At 43.9% G+C, this 21255-nt stretch overlaps 1 protein-coding gene across 1 annotated transcript in view; it reads right to left on the minus strand.

Annotated features, from left to right (window-relative positions):
- Nucleotides 1–21255, minus strand: part of NFIA (nuclear factor I A) — a gene marked incomplete at its 5' end in the record, with an annotated part of 353459 nt that overhangs the window by 300622 nt on the left and 31582 nt on the right. The window lies entirely within an intron of this gene.

A 21255-nucleotide genomic window follows, 5' to 3' on the forward strand; every position in this document is an offset into this window, starting at 1 on the left:
TTTCTAACCTCTGTCTTCTCAGAAATTAAGCTGTTTTTCTACCTGCATCGCTTGAACCTGGGGAGAGTTCAAGCTCCTGGTAATAGGGGTTTTCCACATAGTCTTTTTTCCCCTCTCACCATTTTCCCTTTTACTTTGATCAGTCCGGTTCTGCTCTCACTTTCCAATCTCACTTGTCTCTCCCTCTGTAATGGGAACACCGATAGCAGATACATTATGTGATATATTGTGTCAAGGAGTCACAACACTCTAGGATTACTGCACTAGGGAATAAAGGCTACAGGCAGCAAAGTGGCAAGATTCATCCATGAAAATTCATTACATTCTTTGATTGAGAGATAATATTCTCCAAGACATCTTTGGTCACTGATACCCAAATTGATTTAAAAGGGGTGAACCTGTATAATAAAACCCTAAGCTTCAATAGCAAAGAAATGTCCAGTAAAATGTTTCCAAATGTATGCAAGGGTCATTAAATGGTAAAAAAATGTTATTTTTATAGCTAATTGCTCCTCCTATCAAGGACTGTGTGACAGAACCTTTCTAAAAAAGTGTCCTGGAATAAGAAAGATTACATCTTTAAAGATACCTCATGTATCTTTAGCAACAAAGAACAATTAGTCTTTTCTCAGTGGAAAAGGTCAGCGCTTTATATGGTCTCTGATATTTAAGGTTTTAATTAGAGATCAACTATGTAATGATGGTGCCTGATGGTGTAGTGCTCTGCGTGCTGTAAGGCTGACTCCAGCAAGCCTAAGTCCTTGAATCTTTTTACTTCTTTCTGGGGTGTATTTCTAGTAGATACCTCGAATTGTGTGACCTGTAGGTGAAGTTCTGGCCTCCAACCATGATCTGGCCCAAGGAGAACAGGAAAAGAACAGGTCAGTGGGATGCTAGTCCTGAAGCAGGACACAGTTCAGCTGAAAATTTCCCCTTTCTCAGGCAGAGATTTGAGAAGATTGAACCCTACTGCAGAGCCTGGTGATTCCAGCTCCTCACACTACTGCTATTCTCCTGGGTGCACTTTTGAAGGAAGGCGCCCAATAACCTAGATTACTAGTGAATATTTCAATCTGACAGCTCACTATCTATCTGACAGCAGTGCTGTGACAACACGTCTGGGTCAGATTCAACACTGTTATGTAAGCCACCAACCAAACCTTTTTTTGAATACATTAAAGGCTGCTTAAGTACAAAACCCACCCATGCAAATCTTAAAATGCAGGGAAATATTTGGCTAAGAGAGCTTTTGGACACCCCTTTGTGCCCACACATTATAGCAAGCAATCACACTAAGAAACAGCCTCCACAAGAAACTCCTTTGCATTTCCAGCATCCAAGAAATGTAACACATGCCCAAATTCTTCTGGCAAGAGGAACATACCTTAACTCTGACCTCAGCTGGAAGTTGGCAATGCCAGCTTTGGAAGGGGAAGCTCTGACTGCCAGTGCCTCTTGGGTGGAAGCAGGCAGAGGAAGGAAATCGGCTCTGGGAAAAAGTGTGCCTGGACAACACTTGTTTGTTGGTTGTTTTTTTTTTTTTCCTTTCAGTCTACAGCATGATATCCAACATTAGTTAAATCACTAGTTTGCATCCAGGACTGGAAATGCCATCTTTGGTTTCCAGGAAAGGGATGAAGGTAATAGGACTCAGAGTGAGAGACCCCTATTCCTTTTGGCAGGGGTCTGGTAGATTTTGGCCGGTGGTACCAGACAGATGGTTGGTGTGATTGGAAGCTCAGCCATTTCTTGGTTGAAATCCTTTCTCAGTGCTTCTGGAGCCCTTCAGTTGCATTTCATTTCTGACTCGACCATTTTGAGCTTGATTTAAATAGGGCACTCGTAAGCGGAAAGAAAGGTGCTCACAAAGGGCTTCCCAGCACTTTATGCTGCTTTATATCAGTGCCTCAGGCTATCAGTGCAGGGCAGCGTTTCACAGCTCCCGAAACAACTTCTCATGCCACTGGCTGATCCGCTGCTATGGCCATTTATCCAAAGCAGCCATCAATCTGCCTGGGGTACAAATGGGGACACAGTGGAACTGGGAGGGAAACGGCACTTGGAGGTGCCACCTTCAGAGCTGCAACCCGCACGGCAGCAGATTTGGATGCTCTCAGGTTTGAATGACATGTGGCAGGGCTGGCTCTGGGCCAGCCACTGGGATGACCTGAGAGACAACGTCCCTGCTAGGGCAGGGGCTCTCAGCTCCCGATGAGATATCACTTATGAGGCATATTTCATGCCCTCAACCGTGGCCTCTCTCACCTGAATGTCATGTCAGTGTCACCAGTTCTTGCTGAATTTGGAGCTCAGCAATTCCTGGGAACTGGAAGCATCTGCCTGGAGGCAGGATATTGCTTATCAGCATCTTGGTTCTTTAGGAGGCTGATTCTCCAAAATCCTGCTGAGCTGTTACCCAAAGCCTTTTGCCTGAAAGAGAAAGAAATGCTTTGCACTTCACTCCTGATGGACTGCTGATCCCTGGGCCACCAAGTCAAGTAGCCTAGAACAGCCTGTGCCTCTGCCCACTCTCCTTGGAAGCAATAGCAGAGCTCACAAGGTGCACAAGACAAGAACGCTGAGTAGGAAGCATGGGCAGAAAGGGACTTCATCTTGCTGAAGTGGCCTCAGTACCATGACACTGTCCTTAACAGGACCATCAGCACCGGAAGAAGATCAACCATGTTCCCACGATGTCGAAAAAACCCCACAGTGACAGGGAGCCCTTCACTGACAGCACAGAAGGATGTATTTATGAATATTGTACCAATTCCTCAAGTTAAAGCAGAATTTGTTGACCAAGTAGGACTATCCTTCCTTTCCTTACCGTGCAACATGGTGATAGATCTTGCGTAACCCCATAAGGGCTAGAGGAGGTAGTTTGGATTTGCAGACTGCAAATCTAAGAAGACTGTGTCCCCTCTGGTTTTAAATGCTTCAGGAAACCTACACTCATGCAGAAAGAAAAGTGAGCACAATACTAAATTTCATCATTTCCTCATCATTCCCTGTGTAAGCAGGCAAAGAAAACACGCATTGTGCTGTTTTAGCAAGGGATACTCTCTTTGGGGCTACCAAGTAAGAACATCATGTTTCATATAGATGATATGCAAGGTATTTGATTATTTGTAAAAATCCCTGTGATTCAGCAGCACTGTGGGCTATGTGAATCAGAGGGTGATGTGATGGGATGTTTATTTGAAAGTCTTGTCTCCCTTAGCAGCCCACATCGTCTCTAATCCTCAGCAACCTGCTTCCTCTCCCTCTGAAACGAGGTCTTTCCTGCACAGCCTGGTGTCTGTACTCTGTCGACCCCACTGCCTCAGATTTGGATGAGGTTACCCATGGGTGTAGGTGAGATGTATGTTACCTAAGGAGTTAGGTTCACGTACGAGTCCTCTGACAGCTGAGGTATGACTTACACATTAGAAAATACAGGTATTTGTGTTGTAAAATCAGCTGCTGCAGCTGATGGTTAAGAAGAAAATCTTGCCCATCACCTGCACCGAGTATCTGCAGTTAAACCTGATTCAGACTGGGAAATGAAAGGCTTTCTGAAGGAGACATTCACAGAGCCATTGATTGTTACAAGAACAAATAGGACCAATGTATGAACTCCTGTATAACACACGTCGACATCGATGCCTTTTTAACCTCAAGCTTATCTTTTAGAGAGTCATTTGCTCCTAGTATCAACCAAGATAGATGAGCTACTTGTAGGCACTTCCTCTCTCCCACCAGCGGAGGAAGGAGACCTTGCCTCTAATTTTAAATACACCATCAGCTTTCATTTTTCACCGACATCCAAATACTTGTACTCCAAGCAGGAGGAATGGATATCAGAACAAAAACAGGGAAAGATGGAGGAAAATAATTTCATTTCTGTTGCTTTAGTTTCAGTAATTTTATTAGTCGTTGCCCCTGTGCAGTCACATACTGCTTTCGATTACCCACTTCCCTCTACTAGCTGCACTCGTAAGAGTAAGAGGCACAGTGGCCCATGACTGGGTAGGTCAGCATTTTTTATTTCCTTTCAGCTCACTCTAATGAAAAGCACATGCATCCAGTAAATCTTGCCTTTTCCCTTATTAAACCAGTCAATGTTCATTACTGAGGTCTGTGCCTGGCTGGGTGGGAATCAATAAGATGATCCTTTTAATCGCCTTAGTAATCAACAAGCTATTTCTTATTTCAATCTCAGCCCAGTAGTCATTGAAATCCAATGATTTATCTGCACTACACGTGCACTCACACACACACTTACAGACTAGGGAGGTTTTACGTGTGTACAAGAGAGAGAAAGGTTAAATTTTACAGTACACTTTAAATTACTGTACTGGAGAAATCCCCCCAATTTTATTATTTACTTCCTAGTAACTACTGCACGCATGCCTGGGATGACTGAGTGGGAGGTAGATGGTATGCCAGTGCCTGCAATGCAATGATGAAACTGCAGAAAATAAAGGGATTTTAACAGGGGCTGGCCAAGAGGTTCATTACGCCTGTCCTAACCCCACCTTCCCGGTTTTCCCTTCTCATTCCTGTTTCTGCCTTATCCAGGCAGACAGCACAGCGCTGCCAAGAGCACGCTGTGCTATGAATCGGGTGAGTACAACACTGCTGCGGCACTGTGGGCAGTTTTTGCCCCTCGGTGCCTCATCTTCCCCAACTGTAAAATGGGGATAGTTAGGCTGATTACCTTCATAAAAAAACTTCAAAGAAAATTATTGTGCAAGCGCATTAGTGCTGGATTAATCATGACTGTGTTTCAGAGATAAATGCTGCTGTCCCCTGGACTCTGAGACCGCGTCTGTCCTGTGAGCCTAACCTGCACCACAAGAGGCACGTTTGGGTAATTGCACATTCAGAGCCAGGTCAATCCTGTTTACACTTTCCTATATGTCCCTGTATTTTGAGACCCTAAACATAAAAAGTATTTTATCTTTTTGTTTTTTTGGCTTTGATTCTCCCTGAGCTTGTGTGCAAAGAAGTTGAGGAAAGGAGCTGGAAGACAGCGGCAATGAGAACTGTAGCTTAAAAGTTTCCACAAATGGAGAGGTCGCTCCAGGCAAGCCTTTCCCAGCTGAAAATGATGTTAGCTGGGCTGGTTGTCCTGAGGATTGTTTGCACAAGTGAGCTGAGCTGAGCGTTGCACTCCAGTGATGTTTCTGTATGAAACTTTGTTTGACTATCCAATCAGTATTTGGGCAGGAATGGCAAAACCCTGACTGTGCTGAAATAAACAGCAAGTCTCTGGTTGATTATAGTTATTTTACCCACTGTTTTCTTACTGCTGAAAGATTGTTACAAGTCTGAATTCTGGAGGGTGTTAAGAGATGGAAAAGTGAGCACAGGAACTTTGGCCCGCTAATTTATAAACTTTAATTTCGGGAGAACAAACAGGGAGAGGAGAAGGAGAAAGAAAATAAAGTCAAAGTGCAAGTGCATCAGGTGCAGGCATCGGAGCATCTTTCAGCTGTGCCTCCTGTTAGGTAAGGCTGGGCTGTGTTTGGGCTGACACCTGACACTGCCCCTTTCTCCCCCAAACAGAGCTTTTTCTCATAAAATTCACTCAGCCACTTCTTCTCAAGTTCTTCATACACTTCTCGCAAGAAAAAAGAAATCATTCATATCTCTCAAAGAGAGTCTCGGATTCTTCAGATATTTTCCATTATAAGCTTTTGGCACCATTATTACCCACAGATCGAGTTACTTTTCTGATCCCCCTTCTTTCATCTAGTAAAAATGGATTATTTCATTATTAGCCTGGAACCGTTACTGTTCACAGAGATCAGGTCTGTAGATGAACAATGCCTTCCCCAGTATATTACTGAAAATCCCGTGGCTGCTGTAAGGTTGCCTTTAAACACTAGAACTCTTTTTTTTGTGAGATTGGCGTGGTTGCACAGGCTCTGAAAGGACATTCCTTTTCTCTGAATTGCACAAAAACTAGATATGGTTGTTTTCAGTAGTCTGTGGAAGGTCTCTACTGGTGTTAATCCTACTACCAGTGTGTTCGTGTATACAACGTACAGATGTACGTGTGTATATGTATTTCCAATGTCTAGCCTGAGGTTTATTGGGATTTGACCATATTTTAACTATTTAATTAACTGTAATTTAATGTTGCTGTTATGTCAAATCTGCCAATGTATTAAAAGAAGTCCAGTGAAAATGGCCAGTTCAGATGATGGGAAACAGCTTTGGCTGCTGGGTTCCCAGTTCCTGTTTTTTCTTTTCCTCCACTTCCACTGGAAGTGTGTCCATCCACATATGGATCTTGGTTTGAGAAACAGGGAAGTCTTTGGAAAGAAAATGGGGACCCACATGATGAACTGAAAAGGGACTGGTTTTGCATCACTATTAGTGAACAGTCCTGCTCCCCTCTTCTCTGCCCCATTTGCCAGTTTCTGTGGTGAAAACCACCCCTGGCATCAGAGATCTCACATCCGCGGGCACCTGTGAAATGGGGCAGAAATCTTGATCTTGCAGGACAGTGCCCTCGACTATTCCACCTTCTCCCTTCAAATCTACAATGCAGACAGCAGCTGTTGTAAACTCTCATCCCTCTGCCCGCACCTCTGCTCTATCTTCTCAGAGCAAATCATCCTCTTGTGCCCTCAAAGCATTTCCCGGCAGGAGAGCACCTGTCCTCTGAGAAGCAGGCTAAACACATCCATTAATTTTAGCAAGGACCACCAATAATCCTGAGCCAGTGACAGGACAGTGGCAGAACAGATGGAACGACAGGTAGAGCGCTCGCTTCCCATCCCCACTCCTCTGAGAGAGCTTGAATTCTTTATGTCCTCCATGTGCCTGCTAATTAAAGTGTCTTATCTGTTTAGGCTCCATCAGAACCTGTTTTCTACTTAATAGGAGACAAATGGCTTACATAAGTAGAGTCCCGAGTTAGACACTCGGTTCCTACACGAGCGAGGGTGATTTCAACATTTTCAGGATTTGTTGTAAAATGCCCTGTTCCCTTCTGTGTTTAGTTTAACTGATTTCATTGAGCACATTGCTTCCTCATACTTTCTTGGTGCCTCCTTACTCTGCGTGCCGTTTCCATCCTCGCTCGAACCCATGCCAACCAGGCAAGAAGAAACAAACACCCCACCGTCGATGACAGTTGCCTGGGTTTGTTTCTGAATCTGGAATCTAGCAGGAATCCTCCGTTACGCTGAATTATCGCACAGAGGCGAGCGTAACATCTTTGTGGGATGTAGGCTCTTCCAGACTCTTTGTCCTCCATGGTAATGTCCCAATCACACTGAAGTGCTCCCAAATGTGCGAGGACTATTTAAGCTTTGTAAATGCCGTCCTCCAAAAATCACTCCACATAAATGTTTCATGTCTCTCCTCTGCGATGCACAGGCCCCAAACATTCAGCTGTGAGGGTGTTTATATTTGTGGAACTCTCTTGAACATTTGCTGTGGATTTCAAACAGCTGCTACACTGAAGCACTGGGAATAGTAAGATCATGAATATTCAGGTGAAGCCACTGGAATGAACAGCCGTTAATAGAATAAATGCCTAAACAGTTGTGTAAGGCTTATTAAGACCTATTGGGGCTGAGATAATAAATTCCCTCTTTGACATGTTGCAACTACTGTAGTTTAAACATTTTGGACCACCTCTTCAGAACTGAAAGAAAAAATTATGTTAGTTCTCTGTGATAACACAATGAAACACCTGGAAGGCTTGGCGCTCGGATTAGATTTGGCAGAGAGATTTTAACATGCTAGCTCGTCCTCACTTAAAATCATGACACTGTTTATTGTGTTAGTTGTCAAGGTTATCCAAATTACGTACAGTCTGGACTGAGCACAGTTATCTCACCAGGGATTTTTTTTTTTTCTTTCCCTGTGTTCCCCTCAGGTTTGGATATAATCAATACTGTTACACTTCTGCAACGGAGCAGCAATGTGGACAAAACTATTGCACAAAAAGAGAAACTAAAGAGAACATTTAGAAAAAAGGAAAAAAACATAACAAAAAACCTGCATTCCAAGTTGTCTCATCCCACTGTGGAAAGCCAGCAAAGTTCAGGAAACCTGCCCCAGCAGCCTGGCTCTGTGTGTTTCAAAAGGTGGGCATTTCTCTGCCATTGATGTGCCCGCTCCGGGGACACCTGGCTGGTGGCAGTCAGCACAAAGCGCTGGGTCTGTCTAGCTGCTCCGAGTATCGACAGTGGTTAATTGTTGCAGGGGAACTGGCTTTTCCTTTGAATTTAGCTGTCACGTTGCATTACGCTGTGCTGTATTGCCTGGGTCTGGCATACTGTGTCATGAAACATAAAATCCGACAGGATGCAGTGTAACTTCTGCAGGTTAAAATTTAAAGGCAAACTCAGTAATATTTGATCAGTTACCTGCTGTCAGTTCAGATAAAGGGCATTTGATCTACACGAGCAGGGCTAACTTGTGAGAAGCAAACTTGCACATGGCAGTGAGGTGCTGCATTTGGCCCTGCAGCAGCTGGGAACTGGTGAGTGTTAGCAGAGCAGCTCAGGTGCACTTTGAACTTTCAAAAATTAACCCATTTGCTTCTTTCTTCATGTTTTAAGAAAATGATCAAACGACTTCCCTGTTTACTAGCATCTGTTGGTGACAAGCAGATTCTGGCTACTTTTTTCAAGAGGAAAATCACAGGTTACCTGAAATATCCACAAGAATAACTTAATTCCACTGAATTTTGTACAAACCCTCATGTTAACACATTGCACTTTCTGAGACCTTTCTGCAAGCCAGTGATTAGCTTCTCTGATCTAGCTGCACGAATGATCTCAGACATGTTCGTTAACTGCCCTCGTGCATGCAGCGTACTGTATAAATCAGCTGCCTGCATGAGAGAGTCAGAAGCTGGTCAGGAAGAAATAAAACCCAAAATCCCAATGTTTCCTTCATCCCTTTCCCTGCACTCCTGTTTTTCTGTGACCTGTTTATCAATATGAGAACCAAAGCTGTTTCGGAAACTTCTGTGTCATGGTTACATTTTGGGAGGAAGGAACAGATGGAATAGATTAATTAGTCAAACTATGTTTAAGTAGAAAGGCATTTCTTTCCATGAGTAGCCAAAGGCTAGAAAGAACATATAAGGGACAAGGAGAAGTGCCTCAGGACTTCTGGCTTGCTGGAACGGCTTCCCAGTTTAAGACTTGCAGCAGCATAAAGGGTCTTTGATTTCAGCTCCTATTAAGAAGTAGGTCAGGAGGTGCCTGGTTTGCAGGAAGGCAATTGCTCCCTCCCGCTCATTAAAAGTAGCCACTCCAAAACATTTAACGCCTGTTATTTTTATAGGCACTCTGGTGTATAATGAATCCAACTGGCCAGTCCTGCAATACACAAGGAAGCCAGTCCCTGCTGCTAGTATCCATCAAGGCGTGCTCCTGCTCATCAGCAAGTGTCTGCCTAACACAATGCACCATCATCTGTCTCCAGTTTTCCAGAGCCTCAGGCGAATACTCGTTTCATCACCTCCCTGTTCTTCCTGCTTGGAACAGAAGACTTGCCACCACACTTCTGGCTCCAGTGTTGCTAGCTGCAATGAAGGTAGGCCAGACACACTGCTGTTTTAGAAACTTAACACCACTTTGTTTAACGTCGGGATTGACCTTTGACCGGTGATGCCACCGTATGTGAAAAAACACAGTCTGCAGCAGCAACTGGTTTAGAAATCATGTTTTGGTAGGTCTAGGATAGCTAAGCCAAGCCTGGTACCACACACTGGGCATTAGCTGCAAGGCTTTGGCTTGGGTTCAGTAATCCTGCCTGAGTGTAGACACTTAAGCAAGACACCTATGTGAGGATTGTGGTCATTTTAACAGCCCTTCCTGGCAAATGGATTTGCCCAACTTGAATGTAATTCAGCTTTCTTTAAGGGCCTGCTTTTTGCCACAGGGTATAAAGAGGGTCACTGAGTGACTCGACTTAGATACTTGTCAGCTGAGTACCAGGCAGATGAATTCAGGGTCTTCCTCTTGCTCGTTTGATTTCAAAGGAGCAATTCCCACAAGTAATAATATTTATTAACCTAACTGTGTAATTCCTCCTCTGACAACTTCTAGAGAATGTCTTTTAGTTTCTATTTTAGTGTCACAGACAGGATGGGAAGATGGGCAGGAGTCTGGGACGGAAACAGTTATTTCAAATAACTGAGTCAGGAAAGATTTTGGCCAAGAGGAAGATTTAAATCTAACCCAGATGTAGCTCACTGGTGTCTGGAACGGGAGAGATGGTCCCAATCATAGAGTAGCACCCAAGGCTGGCTCAGGAAGCAACGGGATGTCTGTCAGTTGAGAAGAAAACTGTCTGCCTAGCCCCCAGCCAAAGGAAATGTCCTGGGACTGCAGCTGGGCAGCGAGGAATCAGGGAAAGGATGGAGCTTTGAAAGCAAATCCTGCTGGCTTCTTTTCTTGTTGGCAGAAGAGTAGGGTTGATACAAGTCATAGCAGGGAGGATGAAGAGTCTTTTACTTATTGCATAGTACCTAAGTGGAGGTCTCGATGCCCAGGAGTGAGTGGGGTCAGTGCACCTTCCCTCCCTGTGACAGGCGGGTGGATGGACAGGCTGAGCTGGCACAGCGTCACACTGCTGACACAGCCCAGCATAAAACCAGTTGCAATCCCTTGCCTCATCATCTCTGTCATCCCAAAACAAGGAGGCAGTTGTGTATCAGAGAAGTATCACCAAATGCCAGAGGCTGTTTTGTGGATGACAGCTATACATCCAGGTATAAACATATAGCAGTCCTCACGCAGAGCTCTGGACACAGCTGGAAGCTGAGCAACAAGGCTACAAAAATTCAACTCTGAAGGAAGTTTAGTTTTCCTGGTCATTGGCAGGGAAGTTGACAAATGGCAGCATGAGCCAGCAGGTGAGAGAAGACAGAAATAATGGTATATAGGGCTTCCTATAGGTTTCCCTTTGAGAGTGCCTTAAAAATATTGCTGTAAATTCATCATATTTGTGATGGTTTTGCTAGGGTTATGAGGAGAGAGAAGGTAGGAAAGCGATCAAGGAAGCAAGGAGGAGATTGCTATCCTGCTTATCCCACAGTTAAGATCTGGGATAAATCTCATAGTACAGAAAACACTGAAAAAATGCACACTTTGTGGGTTTTAGTCCCAGCAATACAGATGAGGAAAAGAAAAAAAGAAAGAAGAAATCACCAGAGGTCTGTTTGGTAAACCAGTATTCAAAAAATCAAAGAAACAACATGTAGATTGTAATGATCACCATTAGATAATAAATTTTTCTTCTTTTCTGTAAATAGTGCTAATGTATGGAGAACTCACGGACTCTCAGCTCCCACTTCTTTCCTTCTAGTCACCACACTTTAAGAAAGTCAATTGTTCAAATTTCCTGGCTCCAGCAGTAACATCTTACCAACAAGGTGCTACAGAGCAACCAGGGCCCTGTTGATTCATAGCTTACACTGCAAAAATTTTGACCTGGACTCAGAACATCTCAAAGCCTTTGGGTGCCAGGGCTGAGACATGGGCACCTCATTACAACATGCAGGTTAACGACCACAAACCCCAGACCTGTGTTAGAGGTCTGCAGAATGAGGCTGTGTATTTATGTAATAATCCAGCCTGAATTCAGATCTTGCATAGAGCTGGAAAAAGTAGTTCAGTCTTTTCTTTGATGACCTCCATCAAAGGTGCAGATCCATCATAGGGGATTGAAGCCCATGGAGAGTTAGGATTGCTTTACTAGTGGCCTCTCATGGATTGTTAGGAATAGTCTGTGAACCTCTGGGAGCTTCATCCCAGAGACCATAAACCTCAGCTGTATAAGTTTAGGATGGAGGTGTGGTTATTGGATTCATAATAACATTAACTCCATTCTTATTGAGTTTTTCTTTCAGGGGAGGATTTAATGGAAGCAGATTATTTTCAGAAGGGAGTTCTCTGGGTGATAGCAAGCACATGCTTGCTGATAAGAGGGTTGTCAGGAGTGGGGACACAGGGTCAGGATCCCAGGGGATGCAGGGATAATATCCTGGAGGGAAGGAAATGGAGCTCGTCTCAGTGAAAAATGCTGCTTGTTTGGGAAAGAAGAGTATAATGACCTGGGTATAAAATAGTTCAGGGAATAGATGTGTTGTTACATCCTGGGTATGCAACACCCTGGGAAACGCCTTGTTTTGCTGTGTCCCCACTGGTGATGCCCCTGGGTACCACAGCCTCAGCTAAATGTGGTAGGCTGCAAAAGATGCTGCACAGCCTATCGCAGACACTCCATCAACAACCACTGATTTTTAGGGTCTGCCACCATTGATGTCACCCCAGCACCTATTCCAAATGTGGTGAGTCTCCAGTGCTGTTGTTAACTAGCACAAAGCCAGCATGAAGAAACCCCACAGCCAAAAAACCTGCACTACTAAAATACATAAATAAAGAAACATACTTCAGATCCACTTCAGTATTCACATAAGCCTGGCTGGTTTGCCTTTCTCTAGGAAAGGGGTATCCTTGCTCGTGATCTGGGTTCCATGGATACCACGAGCATCTCCAACTTTGTGCCTTTAATGCTTGCACTGTAAAAACGCTGTTTAAATATTCATGCTGACCTTAGAAAGCTATCCACTTGGCCATCTGGAGGACTCCCATACCCCATCCAGTAGTATTTTATTTTGAAGGATATATTCTGATCACACCGACTAGGCTAAATAGACTATTGGTCCATTTGTTTTGTAACTGCCATTTAGTTACCCCTCAGGATGTCAGCTCAATTTATCTGGGTGGAGGTGAACGGATTCTCCAATGGAACTATAGATAAATATGACCAAGCTCTGCGGATGGTTCGGAGGTTACTCATTCCCACTGTCGCTGCTGGGAATGGAAGTGACCTTGTCTGTAACTATCTAACCTTGCACCTTGTGATTCACATGAAAATTCAAAGCAAAACTCTGCCAGGTCAGAGGGAGAACCCAGCCTTGTGTTTAAGGAAAAAAAAGAGATTTACTTGTTAAGGCAGTGCTGGGGCTGTGTGTACTGTACAGGGGTGCAGAGTGCATGATGCCCTGGGATAATGGGAAAATGAATGGAGAGGGAAGACACTGATTTATTTTGAAGTGGGAAGAAGGAAAAATGAGGGTGTGACATCAGTGAGGGCCAAGAAGAGGAGAAAAAGCACCGAAGGCCAGAAGCATCGTTATCCTGCATGTGGTCTGCAAGGGAAGGTGCGTTCCTCAGGGCTGCCTGCCTGTGCTGGCTGGAGATGGGAACAGCAAAGGGCCCTGGTTGCCTTCCCCAAGCTCCAAAAAGGCACTATTTGGAGTAAAGGAAGGATCACAGCCATGGCAGTTTTCCAAGGGCAACTTGAGTGTCCAGGGATCTGCAAAGTCACCCGAAACACATACACTCACCATTTGCTACACACCGCCTTGTCCCTGAGACACTCCACCAAGTGTCACAAACATCAAGTTAGATGAATTGTTCACGATTAACAATGTTTATTTTGGCCTTTTCTCTCCAGTTTGGGTGTGGGGGCAGCGGTGATGGTGCTATTTGGCTGATTTATTTATGTTAGGAAGGAGGGTGGAGGAAGGGGGCGTATATCCATGGTCACGCTGACTTTTTCAAGCTGCTTTGGAAGAAAGTGCGTGCTTAATTTGCATTCAAACTGCATCTCTGGTTCCTATCTCTCAGTAATGCTTGAATAGATTGTGGTGTGTACAAACCTGGCAATAACTCCAAGCTGGACTGTCAGGAGTTAGGAAACACTACTTAATTCTTTTATTTCATTTTACTTTTTTTGGTCTTGGGAGGGAATTTTATTCTTTGCCACTTGATCATTTTCCCTGTGATTCATGTCCTTTCAGGAAATAGTAATTGACAAAAATAAAGTACTTTGGTTGTTATTTAGTGAGCTCCAGCTAAATTCACACAGTCCTGCTTAAGGATCTATGCCCTCCGTGCCGCATTTGTTTTAAGCTTCCAGCCTCCTCTAGACAGATTTTTTTTTTTTCTCCTGTGCAGGCACAAAAGCACTTTAGTCAGCACAAATTTGGAGGTAGAACAAAAAGCCTGTAATAGCATATCTCATGCTGCTATCAATTTTCCACCGGTGGAGCACTCTGGTACACCAAGTCCTTTGTCTATATTCAGAAGTCAGCTTCGGTGACATTACACGACCGACTACAACACTAGAGCGTGTTCCACACTGTTTTGAATTGTAACTTTAAAAAAAAAAGAGAGAATAAAATAAAGAAAGGATGTCTTGGAATGTGGCCAAGGCATAATGATTTCAATTCTGAAGAAATCCGACAACCAATTACAGTAAATTCAACATTTTCATGTACTATAAGTTTAAAATCTCCTCTAATCAAATAGGGAAACCCTCTTCCCCCATTACACTATGGTTTTCGTTACCAGTAGGCCCCTAAAAATCTGTTTCTGCTTAAAAAGAAACCCAGAAAGGTTATATTTACTATATGTATGAAAAAAGGGTTGAATCATACAATTATATATTTTAGAATACTAAAGCGATGTAAAAAGAGACTAATCATGATCCCAAATTCAATTTTCAAACCTTTAATTGATCCCATCCCAAAGGTAACATTCTATCTTAATTGCCATGCTGAAATGGTTGCAATTACGTAAAATAAAACTATTCATTGGGAACTGGAAAAAGTCTTCTCATTAAGCACATGACGGCCAGCCTTGAAAACACTTGATTGCAAAAGGATGCAACCACTTTGCTTATATTTCCTTTTCTGGTTAAAATCTCCTTTGCATATGTTGAGTTGGTTCCAAAAACCCACACACGCACAATAGCGAGTTGCAGATCGCGCCGTGACGCGTGGCTGAGCTCCCTGCATCTTCCTGGGACAATGTGGCTACCTTGTAGGAGGAAAGAAAGGGCTAGAAGGTCAAGTGTCCTCATCTGCTGGTAGATGCTGGTGAGCAGAGCACACTGTGGCATCTGCAAGCTGCTCTGTGAGAAGGGAGCTCCTCTGCAGATGCTTTAAACCCGGCTCTGAGCAAACTCAGGAGTTAATAAGGGAGCATTTAATCCCCAGTTGAAACTGGAAGTTGTGCTGTGGAGTACACCCAGGTAGCTGTGCTTTTGTGGGAGTCGCAGAAGGCAGGGCTAGGGAAGGTTGGTGTCTTTTCTGTTCACTTGTTTGGAAAACAAAGTGAAAGCAATGGAAACGTAGGGTTTTCTGGAGGTGACCGTAGATGTTGGTGAAGCAAGAAGGCTGGCAGCTTTTTTATTATTGCCAAGAGAGACTGAGCCACTCTCAATTTGATATCAACACCTGTGTCACTTGGAACTTTGCCTCACTGGATGCAGATACCATGTAAGCAGCTACGAGGTGTTTGTGCATTACTATTGCTCCGATTATTCAAATTCCATAAGCTGTAAGTGTCTAGCAGAGACAAGCATGCCCACAGAGTTCACTAGAACTAGGAAGAAGGCACAAGACATTCAGGTGTGATGGCAGCAGATCACTGGGGCAAACTGTTGCAGAGATGAGAAGAACATCTCTTTCATTTGTCTTTGATCTCACCTCAGCAGGACTGGATGCCTTTCTAGAATTTAGTCTCCGGTCGAACATGCATCACTCTCCTCCACATGGGAATAAAAGGATGAATGTCTACAATCTGTGGCATACAGGAGGTCAGACTAGATGATCAAAAGCCTTAACTACCTAACTGAAACATCTTCCAAGTAACTCTCCAAGTAAATCCATCATGTAGAAGTATTGAAAATAATCCCCTTCTACATCACAGAAAGTTTCCATAGTGAGCACGTTCTCTCTGTTTGGGTGCAGGCTTGGAGCTCTGTTGTACTTGGAACTGCATAAACTTGGTGAGAGGACAGCACCTACCCCAAAGAGCTCACGTTGGAGTGGAAGATGAGATACACAGTCGATACAAACAGATGGGGAAGCACAAGGTAAGATTGAAACGATTATGTGTTTAATAAGCATCAACTGCAGCACGCCAGCTGTAGCTTCTCAGTTGAATTATTGTATGTATGGATTAAATAAGTGGTCTGGTTCTATACTGGCAGATTTCAGAATACAGAATAGGTTCCTGCACATGCCCATCCCTCAGAATGACAAGCACACATCTATCCATGCTGTGGATGCTTATTATGGTCACAGAAAATAGACCCCTTCGACATCTAGGAGAGATAGTTGAACTGACTTAGGGGCCTGAAAGTTAGTGTCAGAACCTAGGTTTCTGTTGCCCTTTAACAAGAGGCCTTAGATGTCCCACAGGACTTAGCTGTCCAAGTCATTCAGGCGTGCCAGTGCAAGCCAAATATCGCCTATATATATCTTTAAACATCTGAGCCTTTGAATTGCAGTGCTATGTAGTGATGAATAAATGCCTACTTGGACATAGAACAAAGATATCTGACTAGCTGAATAGGCAGCGTTTGAATTGTATGGAACATACAGATACTCTGCTAAATGAATGGCTGTTCACTCGCTTGATCAATAGAAAAAAATTGCTCTTTCTCTCTCTGAGCACACAGTATTTGCAGTAAGGAGGACTCGTCTCTAAACCCAAAAATCTATTTCACAAGCACTTGAGCAGACTTGTGAGGATAGAACCAGTGCAACATTTTGCTCATGGAATCTTAAGTAGCGATTCAAACAGAAATCATCACCAGTCCTGCAGCCGTGCGGGATCCGCGCTTGTCCTGAAGCGAGCAGGCTGGTAAAGCAGGATTCCAAGCCTGACCTACTTTTGTCCCTACCCATTCCATCAGACCTCAATCCTGGTCCTGCATTCAGTCTGGAAAACTGTTGTGAATACAAATGATTCCAGGCGTTGCTAATAGACTCAGAAGGAGACCGAGCTTGGGATTTACTTGAACCCAGTGCACTTGGGAAATTCAGGGACTTTGAGGTCACACAGAATTGTTCCTCTAGCAAAATCAATGCAGTTTTTTTGTGTAAATCAGCTTTGGAACAGCTTCAGGTCCTTGTAGAGGATTATTCTTCCCTCAAAGAGATGGTAAGACTCGGCACAAAAATTCCTATCTGAAACTTCCTCAAACTTTACTAAAATAGAAACCAAAGGCCATATTCTTTGCTAGCATAAGCTGGTGCAGATCAGCTATCTGACAATTACCATGTAGATCAGCAAGGTTTGCATTTATTTACCTGGCTGACCCACCTCTCCTATTGATCATTTTTGAAGCTGAAATCATCATGATATGGTTTTGCCTGCTGTAAAAACAAATGAAATGTCAACAACTTTAAATACAACATAACCATAGCTATTCAGTTTGGTTTCAGAGGACTCCTAAGAAATGTCCCAGCTGGGAGTGTCATGGGATTTGAACATCATTTCACCATCCAAATTCTGCTTTAGCATAGGGAAGCCTTTCTTTGGATGGTGGGGGGAAGTCTCTGTTGCTAGTGCCCTTGGTCCTAATGTCACTTACAGAGGAGACAGCCTAGCCAGCGCCAAAGCCAGATTGATTGAAGATGTGCCCTTGTGAAGAGGTAGGGCTTGCCTAAAATTCTATTTCTTTGAGTTTCTGACTCAAACTTGTCTAATTTGGGGACCCAGCAGTACAGTTCCCTTCTCTGCCAGGTGGGTGTTTGCTGTACTGTCATAAGGTATTGGCTTTGTTGAGAGTTTGTTACCTGATACTGCAACAAAAACGTGCAAAGCTCAGTGTAAGAAATGAGAGGGAAAACAGGACATGCTGGTTGTGCACAGAGTGAGGTGCTTGACTTCATTTCTGCTCAGGCTGGGATTTGGTAGGCAATGTCTAATGAACAGGCACCTGCAAAGAGACCAGCTGCTGGCTTGTAGCAGAGACAAGACTTTGGCTTTCATTTCTGTCCACTGGTAAAAAACCCTAAACCAGAACCCTTGGAATTTGAATTTTTATCACCTGACTGAAGTTTTGGTAAGTTCAGTAACTGACACATTGGCCTGGGTCTCACTGCTTTCATCCTACACCTTTTCTGTCCTCCTCCAGCTATCATGAACAGAAACACAGGGGGTAAACCAAGGAGGATGGAAAAGAGCTGATGGCTCAGATGTGCTGAGCTGCCTCAGGTGTACCAGTGCAGAACCAGTGCAGAACCTGCTGTGCAGATACAGCCAGAAACACAAGGTAATGAGTGAAAACACTAATGCAATACACTCCTATGAAACGTCTGCCCACAGAAACAACTAATCCCAGGTAGATGGAAGAGGGTTGGAAGCAGCAAGTGACTTGCTCACAGTAGCTGTGGGCAGGGTCTGTGCTGCTTCCTGGAGGGGGTGCAAGAAGTCAGTACAGAGCTGGAGCTAGACCCCAGCTACCCTAATTCTCACCCTCCTTTTCTAACTGCCAGTGCAATGCTGAGTCTTAAACCTTCCTCAGCTGCCTTGAAAGTGCAGTCTGATAACACTGCAATGGAAACTTCGGACCCGTATGGGGTCACTGCATAAAGCCCCACGTAATAAAGGAGATATTTATGTCCTTTCAGTACAAAGAAAGTTAATAATCACCATTAGAAGCACCATGAAACGACAGCACACAAAGCAGAGTTAGCTCTACTTGGAGTGTAAATTGCATAGTACTCCAAGATGAACGCATGTTGTATTCTTTTCATGGTTATATTTAAATCTGTGTTTTCTTTAATTTAAATCTGCTCTGTAAAGATCTCAGCAATTTGAAACAAAAGTATCCTTTAAAAAAAGAAAAAAAAAAATGACATGATAGCATCCTTCATGCCAGGCTGGCCCTGTTGTGATTTTACATTGAGGGTGCATTTTAATTGATGAAATGTGCTACACAGCACAACTTGAAAAAGTAACAACCTTTAGTTACCATTTGGAAATGTGATGGAGGTGCCAGAAGTTAAACTCTTAGGACTAAATGAAATAACAGAAGCTCCCTATCCTTTCTTGAAGACGCTCATTAGTTTTCACTTTCTCACATTCTGTTTGCCATGGATTTCATCCAAGAATGACGGATGTAGAGTTATTAAGCAAGTGATAGTTTCAAAACTCCAAGTGTCAGTGCTCAATGTGGAAGCTCAGTTACCTTGCAGAGGACAAGAGGCTTAAGTACCAGTACCCTGGAGCTGGCATCGTCGCAGAGGGAATGGAAAGGTACTGTCAGAATGCTCTGAGAGATGCAAGTCAGTTATAGGAATGTCTGAGGAATAATCTGGTATTTGAATGCTTCAGCACACACAGGAAGGAGTATTAATATTCAGAAGGCAATGAACAAGCACCTTTTCTTAAATTCAGCCCAGGGCTGGGCTGTAGGGATATCTCAAGTGCTGTAAGGCCTCTTTGAGGGAAGAAGGAAATTACTTCAGTTTCTGGTTATGGGCTTAGAAGAGAAACCTGCCTGTATAGGTCACTCCTGTGGGCTTGCTGACCAACCAAGGTCCATGGGACCTTCTCCATGGACACGGTACAAAAGGCTTCACTAAATGAACCTCTGAAGAACATGGAGGGCAAAGCAGTACCTCAGGACCTGGCCTTCTCTGACTGGGAAAGAGAAAAGCAAAGAGTTGGTGTGATATCTCCCCGATTCACCTTCCTGTCCTGGTTTTGGTAGGGAGAGAGTTTTCTTTCTAGTAGTGGGTACAGTGCTGCTGCTGACACACTGGTGTTTTAGTTGTGCTTAGCTGCTGGCTGAGGTTAAACCATGACACCTCCAAGAGACAACACTGCCACAACTCCTGCCTTTTTGATGCCTTGATAAGCTGGAATAAGAGCTTTATCCCTCCCCATCCCAAGAGGGACATCTCATCTGGCCATGTGCTAACACTCTGAATGAGCCAAGCCCATGTGTCAAGCTAGACCCAACCCAATCCTGTTTGGTTTTTTTATTGCTTTTCCTCAAAATTTTGCACTTGATGATTTTGTTCACAAACTAAAGCAGAAGCAAAAGATACCACTGGAAAAAGCTAGTTATGTAGGGTTCTTCTGTCCTAAATGCAGTAAAATCCTAATGGGATTTGAGTGAAAAGCCTGTTGAGCAGGTTCTTACTTGATTTCCTACTTGAAGGCTCAAGTGACTTCATGTGTGTCAGCCTGAATCATGCTTCATAGCTCTGGAAATCTACCTAGGCCTGGCTGGCAGGCGATTTCACGTTCCACACCTGGAAACCAACAGGGTCACATCCAGAACCAAAACCTGAACTCTCCTGTAAGTGTTCTTCTGTTTACAAGATTCAGCCTTATTCGTAAAGATTTGATTCTACTTTTGATTGACTTAGAGACTCCTTGTTAATGTCCAACTTGGTGGTGGTTTAGACTGGCAGAAACCTTTCAGAGCAGTGCCTCTTACCAGGTTTCTGTTGCTGTCAGCTTTAGAAAGCCTTGTATGAAGTTGGCTATGTGCAAGCTGAGCCTGCTTTGCAGTTAGTTTCAGCCAAACAGCTCAATTTTAAAGCTCTGTCCACAGAACCCATACACCATTTATTTAATTCCATTTTAATTCTGGTTTATGCCAACAGTTTCCACCTGAGTTTCTTATATTCAAGCATCCTTTTCACCTTCCTTTTCCAAGACAGGTAAAATGATGAAAAGCTATTTTTTGCAACACTGCTTTCCAAGGAATGAGTTAGGGGACCATAATTCAAAGGATGGTCTAGAGTAATTCAAGGTACGTCAGGGGAAAACAAGAATGATTGGAGTGGTAGATAACATGACCAGGTTAAGGATGGGAGAAGGATTTATTTCTTTCCTCTCTGTAGCATCCCCTTTTCATATTTGCAGGCCTCTCCCCTGTTTCCTGTAGAACACCTCTTTTTGGGATCCCAGCCTCCAATGTGGATGAGAAGCCCTGGGAGCTGCAGGGAGACCTTGGGGTTTGAGCATCCTCTGTGAAGCACTGAAATTGGTGGTCTCGAGAGGTCACAGATTATTCATCACTGGATGTCTTGACAACATCAGAAAGCTGAGCATTCTTTTGAAGAGCTGAATGTACTAGGTGACCTCACAGGCTTTTTTCCAGCAAAATTAATGGCAAATCCAGAGGAATTCCCGCCCCCACCCACCCACCCCCACCCCCCGCCCCGAAGCCAGAATCCTGTGATTTGTCCTGCCAGGCTGAGTAGAGGACCCTTTCAGGGACTTTTTCTGGATGCAAAAAAACCCCAAATTTAAGCCTATTTGATGATGCCTTGCATATGAGTTAACAGCTAGTCCCTGTCCTCCCTCCCTGGAGATTTTAAAGCCCTCTTACAGCAAACACTATGACCTTGTAGTTCTCAGCCTTGGCTTTTGTCAGGGCTTTCCCACTCCCTCTGATCCTGCTCTT

The sequence above is a fragment of the Gallinula chloropus genome, assembly GCF_964237585.1.
Source record: "Gallinula chloropus genome assembly, chromosome: 6".
Lineage (NCBI taxonomy): Eukaryota > Metazoa > Chordata > Aves > Gruiformes > Rallidae > Gallinula > Gallinula chloropus.